Source organism: Hemitrygon akajei, chromosome 8, assembly GCF_048418815.1.
Source record: "Hemitrygon akajei chromosome 8, sHemAka1.3, whole genome shotgun sequence".
In the NCBI taxonomy this organism is placed as follows: Eukaryota; Metazoa; Chordata; class Chondrichthyes; order Myliobatiformes; family Dasyatidae; genus Hemitrygon; species Hemitrygon akajei.
The window spans coordinates 140452610-140474310 of record NC_133131.1 but is presented as its reverse complement, the minus strand read 5'-3'; the positions used below and the strand labels follow the sequence as shown (position 1 = coordinate 140474310).

Below are 21701 nucleotides of genomic sequence, written 5' to 3'. Positions count from 1 at the left end.
GCCATGGCAAAGGTCAGGGAGTTGGAGTCATTGTCTCCGAACTGTCACACACTGAGAGATCTGTCACTTGACCAGGTTCATTGCCTGGTACTATGATCCTGAAGGATTTTGTATTTGGAACATCCTGATGTACAGGATAAAATCCTGTCAGCTTATTCACTCCAAGACATCAGCGCACTGATTAATTTTGTTGATAATGACAACTAACATTATCAGGAGATCAGCTGAGGCCATAATCCAAGTTTCAAATGAATAACCTCTGGGTTTAGCCTTTTCTTTCATGGTGTATGTACTTTCAATGCAATCCTTAATAGAATCTGCTGATCTATTAGTGAAATGACTGACCAATGTCATGGGCACAGCCACATATGCATTGAGTCTAATGCCAACAGATTGATGCATGGATTTGTCAGAAGGAAGGACAGAAATCACTGAGAACGGGGCTATTTGGCCCAACGGGTACTCTTCTTTTAAACATACAATACATGTTTTCTCTACCAAGACTAAACTTCTAGTAAGAAATGTTTTGCATCACTTGTGTAGTTTCATGATGCCTCAATGTGCTTTCAACAAACAAAACAGTTTTGAAGCCTGGTCGCTGTCACGATGAAGATAATCTAGTGAAATGAAAAGGCACTTAAATAACTAATGTTTTTGAAAACCAGCTGATTGAAAATCTATTGTGTATAATTTCAATTATAGATTGTGTCAATGTGTATAAAAATCAACTAAGGTACAGCTGAAAGTAGTGCCAGTCCAAATTCCTAATGTTACCTCACTGGGCGGCAGTATTTTCTCAGGGGAATAAAGGATGGATGATAAATGTTGGTCATGCCAGCAGCTCTCCTGACCCATAAGCAAATTAGGAATGCGTTTAGTATGAGTGAATCTCATCAGGAGTGGACTCCAGCTAGCCTCCAATTTTCAAAGTTCAGCATGGAGAGAATTAAGATACTGCAGGCGCTGGGACTTGGAGCTAAAAGCAATCTGCTGGAGGAGCTCAGCAGGTCAAGCAGCATCTACGGAGGCAAAGGGATAGTCAACATTTCGGTTTGGATCCTGATGCAGGGTTTTGACCTGGAATCTCAACTACCCCTTTGCCTCTACTGAAGCACCTTGATCTTAGAGTTCCTCTGGCAGTTTGTTTTAGCTCTAGAGTTCAGCTTGCTGGAGTTCAGACTGTTGATCACTGAAGCTCTTCTGAACTGTACGGAGCTAAGGGGTTGGAAGGACAGTGCAGCTAATCCCACTACTTTACTCTGTGCCAGACTGTTCATTAGCTTAAGCTTCTTTTAACAAATGTGTCTTTTTTTTTACATTTATTCAGTTTTTATGTAGTATTCTATTAAAAGCCCATTGGAAGTATTCTTAAGAGCCTGGCCACCATTCTCAGCTGCTCTGCCCAATGGAAGAGCAGGGATTGGAAGCCACTGGCACAATGGGTGCCACAGCAGATCAGACTGGAATACACTTCATTACCCAGTTAAAGGTGAGTGTACTGAGTCCATCCAGTGCACACAACTTCACACCTCACTCAGTTCTTTCACTTTAAGTTTCCAGCTTTCGGCTCGTTCATAAATGGAGACAGGCACAATGATCCTCCTCATTAATCACTGCACTATTTTATGATAATTACATTTATAAAACAAAAAGTGAAAAACCACATGAAGCGTGACTGCCAAATACATCAGGAAATAGCCCAAGTAATCAAACTGACCTAGGCTTTCTGAATGCTTTTCACAAATACACAAAAAACGTGCAGTTAAATCAGAACACACACACACACACACCACAAGATTTGCACACAGTTGACAACCTGCATATTATATCTGATCCAATTTCAACTTTCAAATGCTTACTCTAAATCGTTTTGGAATCTGAAATTGTTCTTTTTCTTCCATAAGTTCTACGCTTTGGGCATTTTCCAAAACGCTGCACACTTCAGCCAATCTGTTCTTGCCTCTGTTCCACTGCAATTAAGCCTCACTGCACAGTCTACCATTTTAAGTTATTTTTTTAATAACTTCAGAAATCATAGTCTGATGCAGTAGGGGCCAATTTCAACTCAAGTGTGAATAATCCGTTTACCTCTGGAGTACAGCCAATCTTATTATGGAAAGAGAAGTGATTTTCATTTGCACTCAATAAGGTAACAGAAGAAACTTTGTGTAATTCCTTCTCTGTTTATGAACGGCAAATGGTGCTAAGCTGATGTTGAACTTACTGCTTCAACAGTGCAAATTCTTTTAATTTACAGTTCTGCAGCCGTCCAAACACGATAAGCAATAACATCAGTCAGATTATGTGGCCACTTCGAATGATCTGCATAGCTAACTAATTGCTTCACTGCTCAACCACTGTGGCGGAAGCTTAAAGCAGAGAAGTAGAACCCACTCAGCTCAGACTGGGGTGATGTCCCACTGAGGGCCACATACCTAAAGCAACACAATCCTTCTGACGAAGGGGGCCCATGCTACTACTGTATTTATGAGGGAGTTCAGAGATGTTGGCCCAGGGGTGATAATTATACAGTGGGAATGGTTTAGAGAGAAACTGGAGCTGGAGTCCATGATCCTCACAAGATCTGGGAGATCCAGAAGCCGATGCTTGATACTTGCAATGGAAAAACAAAGGCCAATTCTGTCAAAGGGAGATATTCCTCATTCTGCTTGACACCGGTTGTAAATAAGGCTAAAGTAAAGACACCAGAAAGTTAAACTTGCTTGCAGATTTTGTCATTTTGGGAGATGCTTTTCAATATTAGTCTGGCATTGGGGAAGGGGAGGGTGGGTATTGAATAGATTTTCTAGTGTGGATGTTGGAAAAAGTTTCCAAGGGTAAATCCAAAGTGATTTCTGCCTTTAGAAACTGGTGACGTAAGCAAGAAAGTTGGCCTAAACAAGTTCCTGGGAAATTGGGCTTGCAGACATTGTGGACAAAAGCAGGATGTCCTGTGGATTTATTCTTCAGCTGAAGCATAGCTAGATGGATTCCTGAGCGCAAAAGCAGGTGAGCTAGCAGGTCTGGTGAAAGCTGAGTGACTGTTCTAATGCTCTGGATAGAAAGGGCTGAGTGGAACTATACTGGCTCTAACCTATTCTTGGGCAAATAGCATTACATAGGCAGGTCAACTGATGTCAGTGGAGCTGAATCTGATGGGTAGCTGAAGTGACTTCACCAGATTTATTGTCCAGCCCAAGGCAGACTTTCACTCTCTCACCTTATGCCTCAGGGGATGTGAGAGTTCGAAGTAAATTTACTTTGAACTTTAAATTCACATCCCCTGAAGCACATCTTCGTTATCCATCAGCCACTCGGGCAAATGGGCAAATTTCATTCCCCAGGTTTAACCCACTTCGCTGAGGCTTCTACAGCGGTCGCTGGACACTGCAGAGTAATTCCACAGATCGGGAGATTGCACGCTGCTGAATTCACGTAGCTGGCCTCAGGTGTCCAGAATCAAGAACACTTGCGTCAGTGAAACGCAGAAGGAAATAACTAGGCACAGCTGTTCGTTTGGCATTAAGTAGCTGGGAGATTAAGGCGCATGAGATGTGTGTTCAGAAAGCTGGAGGGTCACTTCGTGTGCACAAGCTCCTGGTCAGCAAGAGCCGGCCTGACAGTTCCTGTTGATTATAAGACTGCTCTCAGTAGGAAATGAACACAGCAGCTGCTGTAATCCTTGAACACAGGAACTGGGCTCTAACATTCACAATAGCTGTTAATACTTGCTGGCATTGCACAGTAACCGTTACACGTTACAGTAATACATTTATTGGGAGTTGTACAAGGGAAAGTGAGGCAACTGACTCCACAACTTATGGAGTCACTTTCGTGGACTTTACAACTCATGTTCTCTGTATTATTTATTTACATTTTTTTCTATATTGTATGATTTGTCTTCTTTTGCACATTGGTTGTTTGTCAGTCTTTGTTATTTATAGTTTTTAACTATAAATAAACTAGTTAACTAAAAATGTGGGGAATTAGAGGTTAACTACACTCACTTGCCCATCCATTGAAATGTTCCCACAACCAATGATCTCACTTTAAGGACTGTTTATCGTTTTATTTCATGTTCTTGTTATTTATTGCTATTTATTTATATTTGCAATTGCACAGTTTGTTGTCTTCTGCACTCTGGCTGATCTTTCATAGTTACTATTCTATAAACGTGCTGAGTATGCCCAAAGGAAAATAAATCTTGGTGAGTGTGGTGACATGTGTGTACTTTGATACTGAAATTTACTTTGAACTTTCCACAAATTTATTCTATTTTTTTATTTGCCTGAAAGAAAATTAATCGCAAGGTAGTATATGGTGACATACACATACTTTGATAGTAACTGTTCCCGAACCTGGTGGTGTGGGACAAAAGGCTCTTGTTCCTCCTTCCTGATGACAGCAGGGTGAAGAGAGCAAGCCCCGGCTGGTTTCACTCTTACACAGATATTGATAGAACTTCATATAAACGGCAGTCTCTCTGGCCTGAGGGGTGAGGGTCTGGTTTCTCCGAGTCCACCTCCACTCATGTTCTGTGCCCAACGGCAATGCAGTGCAGCTCCTCTGAATGACCTGATGGGAACGTATCCCTGGCAGTGAGCTGTGCTCTGACCTGGAGAAGGACACGGCCTATTGAGGCCAGTCCGAAAGGCCTGTCGTGGGTCTCATGCAGGACACGGAGGCAAAGGAACCTGTGGCTATGGCTGGGATTCACACTGTCAGAGTCTATCAGTAATCCAAGGCTGTTAGTCATTAGTGAGGATTGTGATGAGTTCATGACTGAGTGTGCCACATGGGACGCAACCTGGTACCTCCAGTTATTCCCATATGTAACATGTCCTCCAGCACTGAAATTCCCCAAGCAAGGAATATGACAGAGTGATCACACTCTGTTGACAGTAAACTGTTTTGGAAATCATTGAAAGTAATTTGTTAAAGTGTATCTCTTTATTCAAATTCCCTCATGAATGCAGCTTCTGCCTGCTTAGGATCACAGTAACATTTATCCAAAGGATGTTTTTCTATTTGTTCAGCTGAAATATATGTCTGTGCACTATTATTTTAAAAATAGCTTGAAACGTGATAATATCCTCAATAATTCAGTCTGCTAGATATGTCCTAATACCCTCCTTTGGAATGACAATCTGCTTAGATCCTTTTCTGAGGGCAAGTGTGATTTCTTCTGACTGAACCTTCACTGTCTGCTGGACCAACTGCACTTGTGCCAGATTTCCATTTCATTATCATTGATGATAAACAGACCTTATGATTGCTAATATTCCTCAGACAAGATTAGACTAGTTCTTCAGAATTTATTTCCATTTTGGGAACTGATGCAACAGAATGTTTTGGATTCATGCTTCAGTGACTTCAGCACTTCCACTTATGGCCTGGCACTCCAAGATTTCCCTGCATTTGAACACCCCCAAAATGCATCACCCCTCACACCTTGGTTTATTATCACTGCCTCATATGAATAATTAAACAATAGAGTAATGAGGTGGTGTCATGAACAGTTCAGAAACCTGGCGGTGGAGGGGAAGTAGCTGTTTCTAAAATGTTGAATTTGCGTCATCATGCCCCTGCACCTCCTCCCTGATGGTAGTAATGAGAAGAGGGCATGTACCGGGTGGTAACAGTCCTCGGTGATTCCTCCTTGTTCCTGTGCCCAGATTTTCAATTGTTTTAAATCCTGCTGCAGCATTTGAGAGCCACAACTCCACCAATTTCCCATGACATATGCAATCTTAAAAATCCATTTTCATCCAAATCATTAATTTACGTTGCAATCACTGTGGGTCCCAATACTGATCCTAGCAGACCGCTGGTCACAGACCTAGATTCAGAATAACACCCGCCTATCACCACCACCTGCCTATCACCACCACCTGTCTTGTGTGCCTTCAGCAAAGAATGTGAGCATGAATTCTAACTGCTGGTCAATACACTTGCTGAGAGGGAGTTACCAGCCTCTCGTTTTAACTTTGCCCACTCCATGAAGAGAAATTCACAGATGTCAATTTGTTCATTAATGGAGAAATGATAAATCAAAGACAAAAGATAAATTCAGGTTATAATCCTGTAGAATATCAACCATTGAAATACAAGTAAGTTATTTATGGTGAGTAAAGAGCTTTAAAGTAGATTCTACTTTCCCCATAAGCCAGGAGTGGCAAACCTTTTTGAGAGCATATGCACAAATCTTCTAAAATATTCTCTCGTGTCTCATGCCATGGTAATTTCTGAGCAGGGATTAGCATTGATTAGTACATTAATACCAATAATTATGGACTTTTTAAGGAAAAAGAATGAGTCTTGTCATAGAGTGGACACAGACTGGTGTGTGTTCTATGTGACAGGGATGGAGATTTTGATGTGTGCCATTGCTACCCATTCAAAGCACTTCATGGTGCAGTGTCATGCAAAAGTTTGGGCACCCATGATCAAAATCTCTGTTACTGTGAATAGTTAAGTGAGTAGAAGATGAACTGACCTCCAAAAGTCATAAAGTTAAAGATGAAAGCTTCTTTTCAATATTTTAAGCAAGGCTAGTGTATTATTTTTGTTTTTGAGCAATTTTTGAGTGGAAAAAAGGAAAGGAGCACCATGCAAACGTTTGGGCACCCCAAGAGATTTGAGCTCTCAGATAACTTTTACCAAGGTCTCAGACCTTAATTAGCTTGTTAGAACTATGGCTTGTTCACAGTCATCACTAAGAAAGGCCAGGTGATGCAAATTTCAAAGCTTTATAAATACCCTGACTCCTCAAACCTTGACCCAACAATCAGCAGCCATGGGCTCCTCTAAGCCTAGCACTCTGAAAATTAAAATAAATGATGCCCACAAAGCAGGAGAAGGCTATAAGAAGATAGAAAAGCGTTTCCTGCAGCCGTTTCCTGAGTTCGTACTGTAATTAAGAAATGGCAGTTAACAGGAACGGTGGAGGTCAAGTTGAGGTCTGGAAGACCAAGAAAACTTTCCGAGAGAACTGCTTGTAGGATTGCTAGAAAGGCAAATGAAAACCCCCGTTTGACTGCAAAAGACCTTCAAGAAGATTTAGCAGACTCTGGAATGATGGTGCACTGTTCTACTGTGCAGCAACACCTGCACAAATATGACCTTCATGGAAGAGTCATCAGCAGAAAACCTTTCCTGCGTCCTCACCACAAAATCCAGCATCAGAAGTTTGCAAAGGAACATCTAAACAAGCCTGATGCATTTTGGAAACAAGTCCTGTGGACTGATGAAGTTAAAATAGAACTTTTTGGCCGCAATGAGCAAAGGTATGTTTGGAGGAAAAAGAGTGCAGAATTTCATAAAAAGAACACCTCTCCAACTGTTAAGCATGGAAGTGCATCAATCATGCTTTGGGCTTTCAGCTTTTTTACAGCCAGTGGCATGGGGAACATTTCACTGGTAGAGGGAAGAATGAACTCAATTAAATACCAGTAAATTCTGGAAGCAATCATCACACTGTCTGTAAAAAAGCTGAAGATGAAAAGAAGATGGCTTCTACAACAGGATAATGATACTAAACACACCTCAAAATCCACAATGGACTACCTCAAGAGGCGTAAGCTGAAGGTTTTGCCATGGTCCTCACAGTCCCCCGAGCTAAACATCATCGAAAATCTGTGGATAGACTTCTAAAGAGCAGTGCATGCAAGACGGCCCAAGAATCTCACAGAACTAGAAGCCTTTTTCAAGAATTGAAAGACACTTGGCTGGCTACAGAAAGCGTTTACAAGCTGTGATACTTACCAAAGGGGGTGTTACTAAGTACTGACCATGCAGGGTACCCAAACTTTTGCTTTGGGCCCTTTTTGTTATTTTGAAACTGTAAGGGATGGAAATAAAAAATTAATCTTGCTTAAAATATTAAAGAAATGTGTCGTCTTTAACTTTATGCCTTTTGGAAATCAGGTCATCTCTTACTCGCTTAGCTATTCACAGTAACAGGAATTTTGACCAGGGGTGCCCAAACTTCTGCATGCCACTGTAAATGTGAAATTATAACCTTTTGTGCATATTCATAAAAGATCAAGGAAAGGAAAATAAACTCACCTAGCTCTCAGTAAAACTTTTGCTGCTGCACTAATGATGACAAACATTTTATATCCAGCTTGTATTTGGTTGTTTTGAGAGCTATGCACATAGCACTAGTTTCATCAGTAAATCTGCTCCTATAATTAGATTTAACCCTGCTCATTACTGAAAACAATGACTCACATGAATATTCGATGTGGTGCTAAATTATATACAGTATTTACCTTTATTATCACTGAATATCAAGTGCTCACTCACAAACAACAGAAGAAAAAGTAAAAATAGAGTGAAGCCAGTGCCAACTGCCCCAGCCACTTGCTATCCAATTGCTAACATGTACACTAGGTCTGTGAGGATTTCACAATGCTTCATCCAACATCACGTGTTTTTGCAACCATTCAGCTGGCGCCAGGCTGGCATGAAATGGTTTTCTGTGAAAACATCTCACTTGCACTCATTAACATCTTTTAAAATAGGATCTGACCAGCTATCTTGCTGGAATGAAAACAGGTCTAAGAGGATAAGAGTAGGTAGTGATTAATTGTGATAACTCTTCAGGTGTGTGACCTTGAACAGGTGACAGGTGTGCAAATAGATCTTGCAAGAGTGCTTCACCCAAGAAGCTGCACACTTTTGGTGTTCCAATGCAGGTGCACCTTACAAAACCCAGGAGACATTTCAGAAATTGTGACACCCATGCATAAATGAATTAAGCATGCTTAGCAAGTGCATAGTTTAGAAAATCAGTGTGCTGTTAGAAAGAATGATCTTCCCCATTGTTTTATATGGATATTATACACAGGAGATTATAAAGTCCTATATACTCCATTTTGACTGTGGGAGGGTGGGGTCTGTATACTATAGTGAGTTTTCACATATTTCAAATAATTCCGTTGTATTCTTATAGAGTTGAGTAGACTGTTCTCTTTTGACAAAAGGTGTTTCAGTAACCCCGATGAATCACACACCTGGTAATTCACAACAGAGTTCAGCATGAAAACATAGCAAGTGGAAGCAGAGCACAATCCAGGGAGAGAAAGTAACACAGTTGTGTGAACGTTGTGGGGAAAGCCATGGAGCAGAGTTTGAAATCCAGCTGTACGTCAAGGTGAAGTTGAAGCTGCTTCCAGTGAGTTAGTGTTGGGGGCAATGTAACCTTGGTGGAACAGAAGGTTGTGTCACACCTAAAGCTGTTATAGAGGTGTCAAGCTGAGGTATAGGTCATGGTCTTCACAGCGGCCAAGATTGTGTGGCTCAAGGCTACAAAAAGTTCATTATCTAATTTTTTAACATTACAGAAATGACGCAAAACTGTATTGTCCCAGCTGCTGTTCATGTGCTGAGACCTCTCTTCCGATGGAACCATTTTCCTATTGATTCCACTTTAGATCTACTATTAACTTATAAAATAAGATGCCTGAAATTGAGTACAGTATTCCTGTGATATCTAACTGTAGTACGTAACTGCAGTGTGTAAATAATGTCGAGCTTTCAAGTCCAAATCCCCATGTTCAGTTAACCATATAACCATATAACAATTACAGCACAGAAACAGGCCATCTCGGCCCTTCTAGTCCGTGCCGAACGCTTACTCTCACCTAGTGCCACTGACCCGCACTCAGCCCATAACCCTCCATTCCTTTCCTGTCCATATACTGATCCAATTTTACTTTAAATGACAATATCGAACCTGCCTCTACCACTTCTACTGGAAGCTCGTTCCACACAGCTACCACTCTCTGAGTAAAGAACTTCCTCCTCGTGTTACCCCTAAACTTTTGCCCCCTAACTCTCAACTCATGTCCTCATGTTTGAATCTCCCCTACTCTCAATGGAAAAAGCCTATCCACGTCAAATCTATCTATCCCCCTCATAATTTTAAATACCTCTATCAAGTCCCCCCTCAACCTTCTACGCTCCAAAGAATAAAGACCTAACTTGTTCAACCTTCCTCTGTAATTTAGGTGCTGAAACCCAGGTTCATTTATATTCCAGCATTTCCATCTGCCATTCTTATCTCTGAGATTGACTACCTCACCTGATAAAGACTGTTTCTTTTTATGCTGTATATCAATAGTTTAGATGTTGGAATAGTTGGCTTTGTTACCAAGTTTGCAGTTGATACAAAGATTGGTGGAGGGGTGGGTATGGTTGAGGAAACAGGAAGGTTGCAGAAGGATTTAGACAGATTAGGAGAATGGGCAAGTAATTGGTTAATGAAATATGATGTTGGAAAATGCGTGGTCATGCACTTCGGTAGAAGATATAAGTGTGCAAACTATTTTCTATACAGGGAGAAAATCCAAAAATCTGAGATGCAAAGAGACTTGGGAGTCTTTGTGCAGAACAACCTAAAGGTTAACTTGCAGGTTGAGTTGGTGGTGAGGAAGGAAAATGCACTGTTAGCATTCTTTTCAAGAGGTCTAGAATACAAGAGCAGGGATGTGATGCTGAGGCTTTATAAGGCACTGGTGAGGCCTCACCTTGAGTATCGTGAACAGTTTTGGGCCCCTCATCTTAGAAATGATGTGCTGGCATTGGAGGAGCTTCAGAGGAGGTTCACAATGATGTTTCTGGGAATGAAAGGTTTGAAACTCTTTGAAACCTTTTCAATGTTGAAATGCCATGTTTCCCAAGGTGGGGGATTCGAGGACAAGATGGCACAGCCTCAGGATAGAGGGGCATCCATTTAAAACAAAGATGCAGAGAAATTTCTTTAGCCAAAGGGAGGTGAATTTGTTGAATTTGCTATCAAAGGCCAGGTCGTTGGGTGTATTTAAGGTGGAGATTGATAGGTTCTTGATTGGCCACGGCATTAAAGGTTAAAAGGAGAGGTCAGAGGAGTGGGGCTGAGGAGAGGGAAAAAAGAGGATCAGCCATGACTGAATGGCGAGCAGACTCAATGGGCCAAATGGCCTAATACTGCTCCTATGTCTTATGGTCTTATAATGTTAAACTCCAACAGTATTCTCAAAGCCTGCTTCTTGACACACTACATTAATAAATGAACATCCTTATAATCCTGGCTCACTGGCTTGTGATTCTCTGACCATTCCCTGAGGCTCCCTTCAATTTCATGGATCTTAATTTTAGCTAATGCTCCTTCACATGGTTTTTATCACTCTCTTCTATTATAATAGTCATGTTCACATGAAATAGAAGCAGAAGTAGGTTGTTTTGACCCTCGTGCCCGCTCCACCACTCATGAGATTAGGTTTGGATTTTGATCCTCAGGATGGTGTATTGGTTTTGAAGGATTACTGTGCCTATTCACCAAACTTGGTTTGTATTCGGTTGAGTTTGTAATGCTAACAAATTCCATAGTCTGTTTCCTCTACTGGGAAAACCTGAAAGTGAAGGATTTAATCTTAAAAGGGAACTAGTAACTTGGGAGTAAAATCAGCAAATCATTTTTTTTTACGGAGAATGGATAACTAGAGACGTACTTGGTCAATTGAATTTTTATGACTGACACAAAAAAATGAGATAAAGGAAAATAAAATAAATTGGTCAAAATTAGTTTATTATTGTCACATGTACCAAGATATAGTGAATAAAGCTTCGCTTGCATACCATCCGCACAGATCATCTCCTTACATCATTGCATTGATTTAGTACAAGGGGAAAAAACAATATCACATTTGTGGGCGGATGGCGATACTGCTCTGTGGCTCATGCTGATAACATAAGAACATGAGAACTGTGTATAAGCAGTAGTAGTGCATTTGTTCCCAAGAGTCTGATCCTCTGTTCATTCAGATCAGTTTGTTATTCTCATGCACTAATGCTATTCTCATGCTATTCTCAGTCACACATTTATTGATATCTGTCCTGAACATATTCCATGACAAATGCTCCACAGCCATTTTGGGTAGAGATTTCCAAAGATTCACTTCTGTCAGGGTAAACAATTTTTATTTCTCTCAGCCTTGAGCAAACCTTGATTTTGAAGCTGTGACTCCTGGTTCTAAACACCCAATTTAGAGGAAATGTCCCCCCAGTCAAGCACCTTAATAACATTAAGGATATTTCAATGAAATTGCCTCCCATTCCCCTCAAGAATATAGACCCGGTCTGCTTAACCACTTCTCAAGTAACGAGCCCACTCCCCCACCAAACCTTTGCTTACTACACTCCTCAGGATATTAATTTAACTTCAATCTTATTTTATAACAACAGGTTGAACAAGCCAGGGATTTTCTCTTCGGAGTGAAGGAGAATGAGAAGTGACTTGATAGAGGTGTATAAATTGATAAGAGGCATAACTTGAGCAGATAGCTGGAGACATTTTCCTAGGACAGAAATGACTAACATGAAGGGGGGGATAACTTTAAGGAGGAAAGTACATGGGGGATGTCAGAGGTAGGTTTTTTATCCAAGGAGTTGTGGATTTGTGAAACACCTTGGCAAAAGTGGTGGTAGAGGCAGGTACATTAAAGTCATTTCAGATACTCTTAAATAGGCATATAGATGATAGAAACATGCAGGGCTATGTGGGAGGGAAGTGTTATCTTAGAGTAGGTTATAAAGTTTGCACAACATCGCGGAATGATGGGCCTGCTCTGTGCATGAATATTCTATGTTCTATGTTCAAAAGTATTCTTTTATTCGTTTGTCATTCTGTTCATAATAATCCCAGATGTTTCCCCTTTTATTAACAGTAGGTTGCTACTTATTGATAGTGGGGGAATGGCCATGGCTGTTCACTGGCCTTCATTTGCATTGCTGGGCACTCAGCACTTCAATCAAATGCTATTTAAAAAGTGGACCAACTGCATCTTATTAATGAGCTGAGTTGGTGTTTAATCCAAGCTAGAATCTTGTAAAGTTACACTCAGGTTGCTGTTGGAAAACACAGGATTAGCTTTAAATATGAACAAAAAAACGTAAGTGGCTATGAGAGATCTTCACGTCATCAGCCATTGTTGAGTAGTTAGCAAGACTACTTTAGTAAGACATTTGACAAGGTACCACAAGGTAGGATTATTCAGAAAGTCAAAAGGCATGGGATCCAGGGAAGCTTGGCCAGGTGAATTCAGAATTGGCTTGCCTGTAGAAAGCAGAGGGTCGTGGTGGAGGGAGTACATTTGGATTGGAGGGTTGTGACTAGTGGTGTCCCACAAGGATCGGTCCTGGGACCTCTACTTTTCGTGATTTTTATTAACGACCTGGATGTGGGGTAGAAAGGTGGGTTGGCAAGTTTGCAGATGACTCAAAGATTGGTGGTGTTGTGGATAGTGTTGAGGATTGTAGAAGATTGCAGAGAGACATTGATAGGATGCAGAAGTGGGCTGAGAAGTGGCAGATGGAGTTCAACCCAGAGAAGTGTGAGGTGGTACACTTTGGAAGGACAAACTCCAAAGCAGAGTACAAAGTAAATGGCAGGATACTTGGAAGTGTGGAGGAGCAGAGGGATCTGGGGGTACATGTCCACAGATCCCTGAAAGTTGCCTCACAGGTAGATAGGGTAGTTAAGAAAGCTTATGGAGTGTTAGCTTTCATAAATCGAGGGATAGAGTTTAAGAGTCGTGAGGTAATGATGCAGCTCTATAAAACTCTGGTTAGGCCACACTTAGAGTACTGTGTCCAGTTCTGGTCGCCTCACTATAGGAAGGATGTGGAAGCACTGGAAAGGGTACAGAAGAGATTTACCAGGATGCTGCCTGGTTTAGAGAGTATGGATTATGATCAGAGATTAAGGGAGCTAGGGCTTTACTCTCTGGAGAGAAGGAGGATGAGTGGGGACATGATAGAAGCATACAAGATATTAAGAGGAATAGATAGAGTGGACAGCCAGCATCTCTTCCCCAGGGCACCACTGCTCAATACACGAGGACATGGCTTTAAGTTAAGGGGTGGAAAGTTCAAGGGGGATATTAGAGGAATGTTTTTTACTCAGAGAGTGGTTGATGCGTGGAATGCACTACCTGAGTCAGTGGTAGAGGCAGATACACTAGTGAAGTTTAAGAGACTACTAGACAGGTATATGGAGGAATTTAAAGTGGAGGGTTATATGGGAGGCAGGGTTTAAGGGTCAGTACAACATTGTGGGCCAAAGGGCCTGTACTGTGCTGTATTGTTCTATGTTCTATGTTCTAAGATGTTATTACCATTCGGTGCATCAGAATCCGGAATTCAACTCCAACCTCGTCTGTAAGGAGTTTATACATCCTTCCTGTGAATGCGTGGGTTTCCACTGGGAGCTCTGGTTTCCTCCCACAGGCCCAAGACGTACTGGTTAGTCATTGTAAATTGTCCCTTGATTTTCTAGGTAAAATAGGTGGGCTGCTGGGCAGTGCGGCTTGTGCGCTGTATCTCAAAATAAATCAAATAAAAATTTGCAGTCTATGCCAATATTTGCATCATCTTCAATTGCTTTCTCTATTGCTGTTCCTAAAATTGCAAACACAGAGCAGGATGAAGGCTGATATGGAAGGAGTTTGCTTGCTGCCTTTAAAAGAGATGTGCAGATGCATTTTCGGAGTTACAGTGCCATATCTATAGACCCATCCCCCAGCATCTGCAAACTCACACATTCCACTCAGCAGACACATGAACCTGCCTCTGATCTCGCTCTCTTGCTGGCAGTCTGATGAAAAGTACAAACTGCAATCAGATAAAATGCCGCTGGAAGACAACTCTGGTTCAAATCCCCGAAAGAAAGCAATCCTGCTCTGACTGGGCTGTAGTTTGGCATTGGTCAACAACTGAAAGCTTCAGAGGGTTGTATATTAAAACGTAGTTTGTTTTGAAGGCTGTAATGTGCCTTAATAGCTTTATTTGGATTCAGGCAGGCCACAAACTGGAATGGTGGAGAAAAGTGGATTATTTATTCCTATTTCACTTTCACTCACATCAATAAACTTGATACCTTGAACAGACACCTAAATAAACACTATTCAGTGACATTTTACAACACTCATCAAAAGGAAGGAGGCAACAGCTGCCATCTTCTGGATTTCTACCACTGAAGATAGAATAAAACACTATTAGACATTACACCATTTGTCAGAGTAAGGCCAAACATGTGCAGATTAGATGACTTGAAATGCTCCAGTCCTTCCAAAACCTTTGAAAATGTATTGCATATAATCACAATATACCTAATTAATATTACATGAGTTCATATTAAAAGAATGTGGTACTATACTCTTAGGACCGACAAAAGAAAAGAGGTTGTATTGGATGTCTTAGTCAGTTTAAAGGTGCATAAATCTCCAGGACCCAGGAGATGAGTGGGGAAACAAGGGAAGAGATTGCTGAGGCTCTGACAGAGATATTCCCACATTCACTGGCCACATAATTGGAGCCAAATGACTTGAGGTCAGCAAATGTAGTTGTTCTGTTCGAGAAGGGCAGTCCAGTCAAAGTCAGAGTTGAGTTTACTGTGAGATGCACACGTGTGTGACAGTAGCGATCAGCCAGGTAATTGCAAGCCCATGGGTCTACCAGCTGTGACTGAGAAACAAATGGAAAAATTCAGATTACTTGGCACTTGGAGGAGAAATCACAGATAGTCAGCAGGGCTTTGAAAAGACTCTAAGTTAGCCTTGTCTAATTTCATTGAATATTGAATTGTGTTGATGGGAGTAGCATGTTAATAAATTCTCTACAGACTTTGGTAAGGTCTTAATCTAGGGTCCCAATGTATTCAGACTGGTCCAAAGGTTAAGAACCTATGGGCTTCTTGGCAATTTGGGAAACTGGTGATGGGAAGCAGAGGGTGATGGTGAAGGAATAACTTTGTGAATGAAAGCCTTTCACCTGAGGTGTGCTACAGGGATTGGTTGAGGGATCCTTGCTATTTTTTATAATATCTGAATGAAAGTATGTTGAGTAATTTGGATTATAACATGAAAGGTGCTGGTGTGTGTAGTGAAGAGATTAATTTTCACTACCAAACTATATTGATCCGTTGGTAAGATAAGAAGCACAGCAGGTGGTAAGATTTTATGGGAGAATTTATAGACTAGGACATACACAAAGAATGGTAGGATCATTAAGAGACAGAGGGCCCTTGGTGTACATGTCCAAACATCTCCTAATGGAGCAGAAAAGGTACATAAAATGGATTAAATAGTATACAGAATGCTTCCCTTCATTAGCTGGTGCACAAAATTAAAATGAAGGAGATTATAGTATATCTCTATAAAACATTGGTTATGTAACAGATAAGGTACTACATATAGTCCTGGTTACCACAGCACAGTCTGGATGTGATGAGACATGTGATGAGTGTAGAGAACATTCATGAGTATGCTGCCTGGATTGAAGTAGTTCAGTTATGAGGGGGGACTGTGTAAGTTGTTTTGTTTCTTTGGAGTGGAGATGCTGAGGGGAGATCTGACTAAGCTACACAAAGTTATGACGGGCATGGCTGGTGAGGAATGTGTCTACAGCTACAGAGTTATCACTGAATGGGTGGTAACTCAGCATCAGGTTGATGATGGGATGACCTTTGTATTTAGTATTGATGGGTATTTGATGGCCAGCACAGCAACAGAGCCAGTGTCCATTGACAATAAAGAGATTCTGAGATCGCCTTAGCAACTCCTTGGAGCAAAGTGACTGCTTCCTATCTTTTCAACTGGGAACAGTATATGAAACATGGAAACAGCAGGGGAAAAGAACATGAATTCAGATGCTAGGAACAATACTTGTGCTGACTGTCAGACCAACTGACTAGAGTTACTAATAACCTTCTTACAGCCAAGGAAGTGGGGGAAACCAGAACAAAAGGCCTTCCAGGTTAAAGAGAAAATCCCCGTGAACAGGGGGAGGGGGGAACTCAGAGTCAGTTCTATTGGCACAAGTCACATACACAACAAAAGTATGTTTATTGCAATAAAGCTGTTTCCATGGGTCAATGAACCAAAGGCAATACTCGGAAAACTGACTAAGTCTTATCAAAGAGATTTCTATGCATTCAACTTCACACACACCAGCCAGCAAGGACAGAGGTATCCAAGCTGCTTTGATCTTTCCGGCTCCATTTTCCAGCAGAGATTGAATGACGGCAAATCCAAAGTCACACATAAGTGTGTGTTGCCATCTTCCTTCTCAGGGCACCTCACTACCATTTTTAAACAAAGTCTGAGATAGACAGACTGCTGTGTCACTCCTTCCAACCTTAGCAAACATTCCAAAAATCCCTGTTACTTGAAATTATTAAAAACAAGTCTTTTCTATGAAACAATCAGGTTGCCTTAATCCAATTGGTTCACTAAATTAATCAACTCTGCCTGCCTTTAAGTGATTCCAGCAAAGTAAGCCATTCAGCCGTGCAACGACTATCAAATTAAAAAGGCTGTGTTGATTCAAGAAGGCCACATAACACAACTCTCTCAAGGGCACTTTGATCTGAGCAGTTTATCAGCAACTTGAAGAATGAATAGAGAAAGGGAACTATCAGAGCCAGAATAAACACAAGAGATTCTGCAGATGCTGGTAACACATGGAGGAACTCAGAAGGTCAGGCAGCATCTTTGGAGAGGAATAAAGAGTCGACGTTTTGAGCCAAGATCATTCATCAGACACCCTGTTAATCAGAGCCAGAGTTATCTCCTGGACAAGTATTTGGTCTCTTGATGGGGGGGACGTAGAGGATATAGTTCCAAGAGGTTAGCTGGGATGTTTCTGTGTTTCTTTTGGCTTTGTTAGGTAATCATATGCGTTTGGAAGAGGTGGAACCTTTGATACTCAAGGTAATGCATACATGTGGAAAAGAAGGATGGAATTTGATTTTCTCCAGGATTAGAAGTTTCCCTTGCACTGGTGGGTTAAACAAACAACACAAATCCTATTCCCTGGTGATTTACACACATATGGAATTTTAACTGTTCTTCTGTGAAGAATCCAGTTAATCCCATATCCATCAGTGTGATAAACTCCAGATAAACAAGGCCTAATTTTATCAATCCTTGTACATTTGATTTAAAGAGCATAATTTTCCTGATCCAATCCAGTGACTGCAGTACCAGGCCGGGATGATGTAGATGGGGTTGGTGCCCTGCTCAGTGACCACTAGAAAGTAGTCACTAGTTTACATTTTCAGGGTAGAATAAACTGCCTGGAAACACGAGGTAGATTTTTGGTTACCATGCAATGGGGAAATTGACTCCGTTGTGGAATCATTCCCCAGTGTAAGTGGGCAGGGACTGTCTGAAAACAGTGATAACATTTCACATAGACCGTTTAATAGAACATCTTGTAATATCACTTAGATGTTCTTTTGAGTGGGAATATCAGCAAAATATGTTGGAATTCAATTCATTTATTATTACCTCATGCACTGAGATACAGTGATAAACTTCCATGCAGACCATTTCATTACAATAATGCATCGAGGTAGTACAAGAGAAAACAAAAACAGACTGCAGAATAAAGTGTTACAGTCACAGAAAAGGTGCAAGGCTATAACAAGGTAGCGCAAGGGACGAAATATCACGATTCAGCAGAGCAGGTGAGCCGTGGAAATGCTTCCCTGCATAGATGCCAATGAAAGTAACATGCGGCATCTTTAACCATAAAATAAAATTATGGTTCACTGTATCTACAGGGAAGCTATGAAAACTTTACTGTAAATTTTAACAGTGAATTATATTCATAATAATTCCATTAAACATAAATAAATCAGCAGTTATTATAAAAGAATTCAACGAATTCATGCAATGCAAACAGAGCCAATTTTTTTTAGAAATAATTTCTTCCATGCTTTTTACCAAAGCATCAGTGATGCTCATTTGCAACGACAAAGGGAGTCTAGTTTCTCTTATTACCAGGGTGCATTGCAGAGTCCAAAGCAACTGTGCTCGCCTCTTTGCTGACTATTAATGGGACTACTAATGGGATTCTGATTATCTGAGCTTTCACGACACTCACAGTGTAAAGTATGATACATTGTCATTGGCACAGGGCTTATTACTGTTCCTCAGTGATCTTTACTCTCTGGTTGAAGACAGTTGAGGAAACCTCATAAAGTTATGAAGTCATATTGTAATGACTGAGAAAGTTCAGTCAGAATTGTTACCCAAATTAGCAAACACTGAACAACGATAACCTTACCTGAGGTGAAAGAGTTGTTCTTTACTCTGCTATTGGAACTGCTGTTGCACATTGAAGTGACCTAACTGAATAAAACCAGAGTCTGGAAAAATAGGCTGCGAGCTAGTCTCTTCTCAGAGTGCACTCCCCCTTCATCCTGCAGCTGTTTCCTAAACAAAACACTGCTATTGTTCTGTTATCTGCACCACACCACACGCCCTTCTCTGAAGAGCCCTGTATGCAAAGGCTGTGTCAGCCATACAGTGACACACTACTGTATGTGCTGCTGGCCCTTGTCATCCTGTTGTATTTTTAAGATCTGTGGGGCTGATATTTCCTTGAAAGATTGTCCTCCTTAGTCACTTAAGTTTCTGTAGACTCACAGGTAGCCTGGAAAATTGGAGCCTCTGTGATTTTTCTAGCAAATTTTATCAGCATAGCAAACGAACTCTAAGTCAGCTCCTCTATTTGAGGTGGTGGGGTGGGGGCAAAGTTATGCCTTGATAATTCTTGGGACTTTTTCCCCAGCTTTTTAATTGGTCACACTTTTAAAGCAGATTATTTTCTTGAACACATTGGAGATTTGCAGATGCTGGAATCTGGTGCAAAATAATCTGCTGAAGGAGCTCTGCTGGTCGAGCAGTATCTGTGGGAAGTTCTTGAAGGTTATTGCTCACCCACAGTAATAACTGCTGGAATCAAAGGGTAGAAACAACTGCAGAAGTTAAACTTGAAATGGCAATTGATTTTGCAAGATAATTTGATTTGATTGTGAGCAACTCACATATTTTTTCTTTGGGCTTTTCTTTATATTTCATACTTATTTATGGTCAAAATTGATCAATAATTGTAGGGATATATAAATGCGATTTTCAGTGGGTTTTAGTTGTGAGTAATGTGGCCAACACTTTATGGAAAAGAATTTGTATGATTTTTTTTCTGCATGAACTATTTGGAATTTTCCAACAATTGGCTGATCAAGAATTAATTTTTATCTTTGATTCTAAAGAGTTGGAGTAAGATTTGATTGCTTGCCATAACCAGATTTGCTATCCAAGTAGCTTAGTAAATAGCTTAGTAAAATTATTGTGCATTCTTGTCACTGAATAGAAGCTAAATGCAGGAGAATGGCCAAGACAAGATCCACATATTAGTAAATCAGCCGAGGTGGATTGAGTCATTAATTTCATGCTCATCAAGTCAATTTAAGGGCGAGGTAATCTGACTCCTGAATTTTGGTAGGATCTTGGTTTGCCTTTACAGTTACTGCCTGGCTTAGATGAACACCTAACCCCAAAATTACAACAACAGCAGTGCTATGCCCAAGATTCATCTCCAACCTGATTTTCAACTCAACATCTGAAAAATTAGTTCTTTTTAAGTCACTGAACAGCCAACTTTTACACATGACATTTCCCTTGAAAGTCTGCTATTTAGCACTTAACTATATTCTTAATCGTCACTCTGAGCAGTATGTCCTTTGACCTCAAAGCCAATCTCAATCTTTGACCTGCGAAGGTCAAGGTTATGGCCATTTTTTAGCTTGCTAGCCTTCGGATAATTTCTGGCTCTTCAATTGATCTCCTGCAAATCTCGCTGCTTGGTGCATTACTGAAGTCATCTAAACTCCATATTTAAGGAGAGACAAGTTCACCTTACTTTCCTTTAGACCAGAAGGGGAAACAAAGTGGGCACAGGCATTTACCTGCATTAAAGGCTTCTGCCAACACTCCGGCCATTGATAGACTAAAGTCAAGAACACAAGAAAATAGGCATCTCCTGCTATCTCACCATTCAATATGATCATGGCTGTTCTATAATAGCCTCAACTCCTCTTTTGTCCTGGATCCTGATAACTCTCAGATAGTTCTGAGGTAGTATAATTCCTCTTTGGAAAGTTCCTGCCAGGAGAGCATAGCTGGACTCCTGTAGGGTCTCCATTGTCCCCTTACCCAAAGAAAAGAACATAGCTTTCCTGACCAATGTCCTTCACCAATCTGCCAACGTCATTTGCGCCTCCTGGAAGACTCTCTCACCTACTGCTTCCATTCGTTAAACAGCAACACTCCGCAGTAGCCAGAGGAGTGCTACTTACAGTACAACTGTTTAAAAGAACTGACTAGACTAAATGATGGCAACTGCAGATCCTGACACAGATCAAAACAACAGCCCCTGCTGAAGCTGACTAGCACAGTTTTGCTCGAGGAGAGGCACAATGCTGAACCGTGACCTCACAACTAAAGAATTTGTTTTTTTATTACATTCATACAGAAGAGTAAAATATCCTACAACATTGTTTTAATCCTATTTTAAGGTGGCAAAGCAAATTCAACCCAGGACATTTAAGGCTATTGGGGAAAAATACTGCATGTAGCAATTGTGTGACAAATACAGAAGGCAAACATAAATACTGAATAGAATTCGAGGTCCAAACTGACTTCAGTTAAAGTCATTTATAAATATTCATTTTAACCTTTTTACTGCTGAAGTGAAGAGTATAAAACAACATAATTGGAATATTTTAAGATGATAAGGTTTTTGTACATTTTCATACTGTTGAAATCATGGATCGTTTACATTCTGGCCTGACGGGTAACTCCAGCCACCCA

General features: G+C 40.8%; 1 protein-coding gene across 6 annotated transcripts in view; it reads right to left on the bottom strand.

Moving 5' to 3' along the window:
• Positions 1-21701, bottom strand: part of jcada (junctional cadherin 5 associated a) — a 322416-nt gene that overhangs the window by 282379 nt on the left and 18336 nt on the right. For 4 of the 6 annotated variants that reach the window (XR_012100038.1, XR_012100039.1, XM_073054752.1 and 1 more), the window contains exon 1: positions 19114-19228. The exons of 1 other annotated variant lie outside the window; for it this stretch is intronic. The gene's annotated coding sequence lies outside the window, so the exon portion shown is untranslated. Of the gene's footprint in view, positions 1-19113; positions 19229-21701 lie in introns of those variants that run through there. One more of the 6 variants, XM_073054757.1, reaches the window with a different exon arrangement.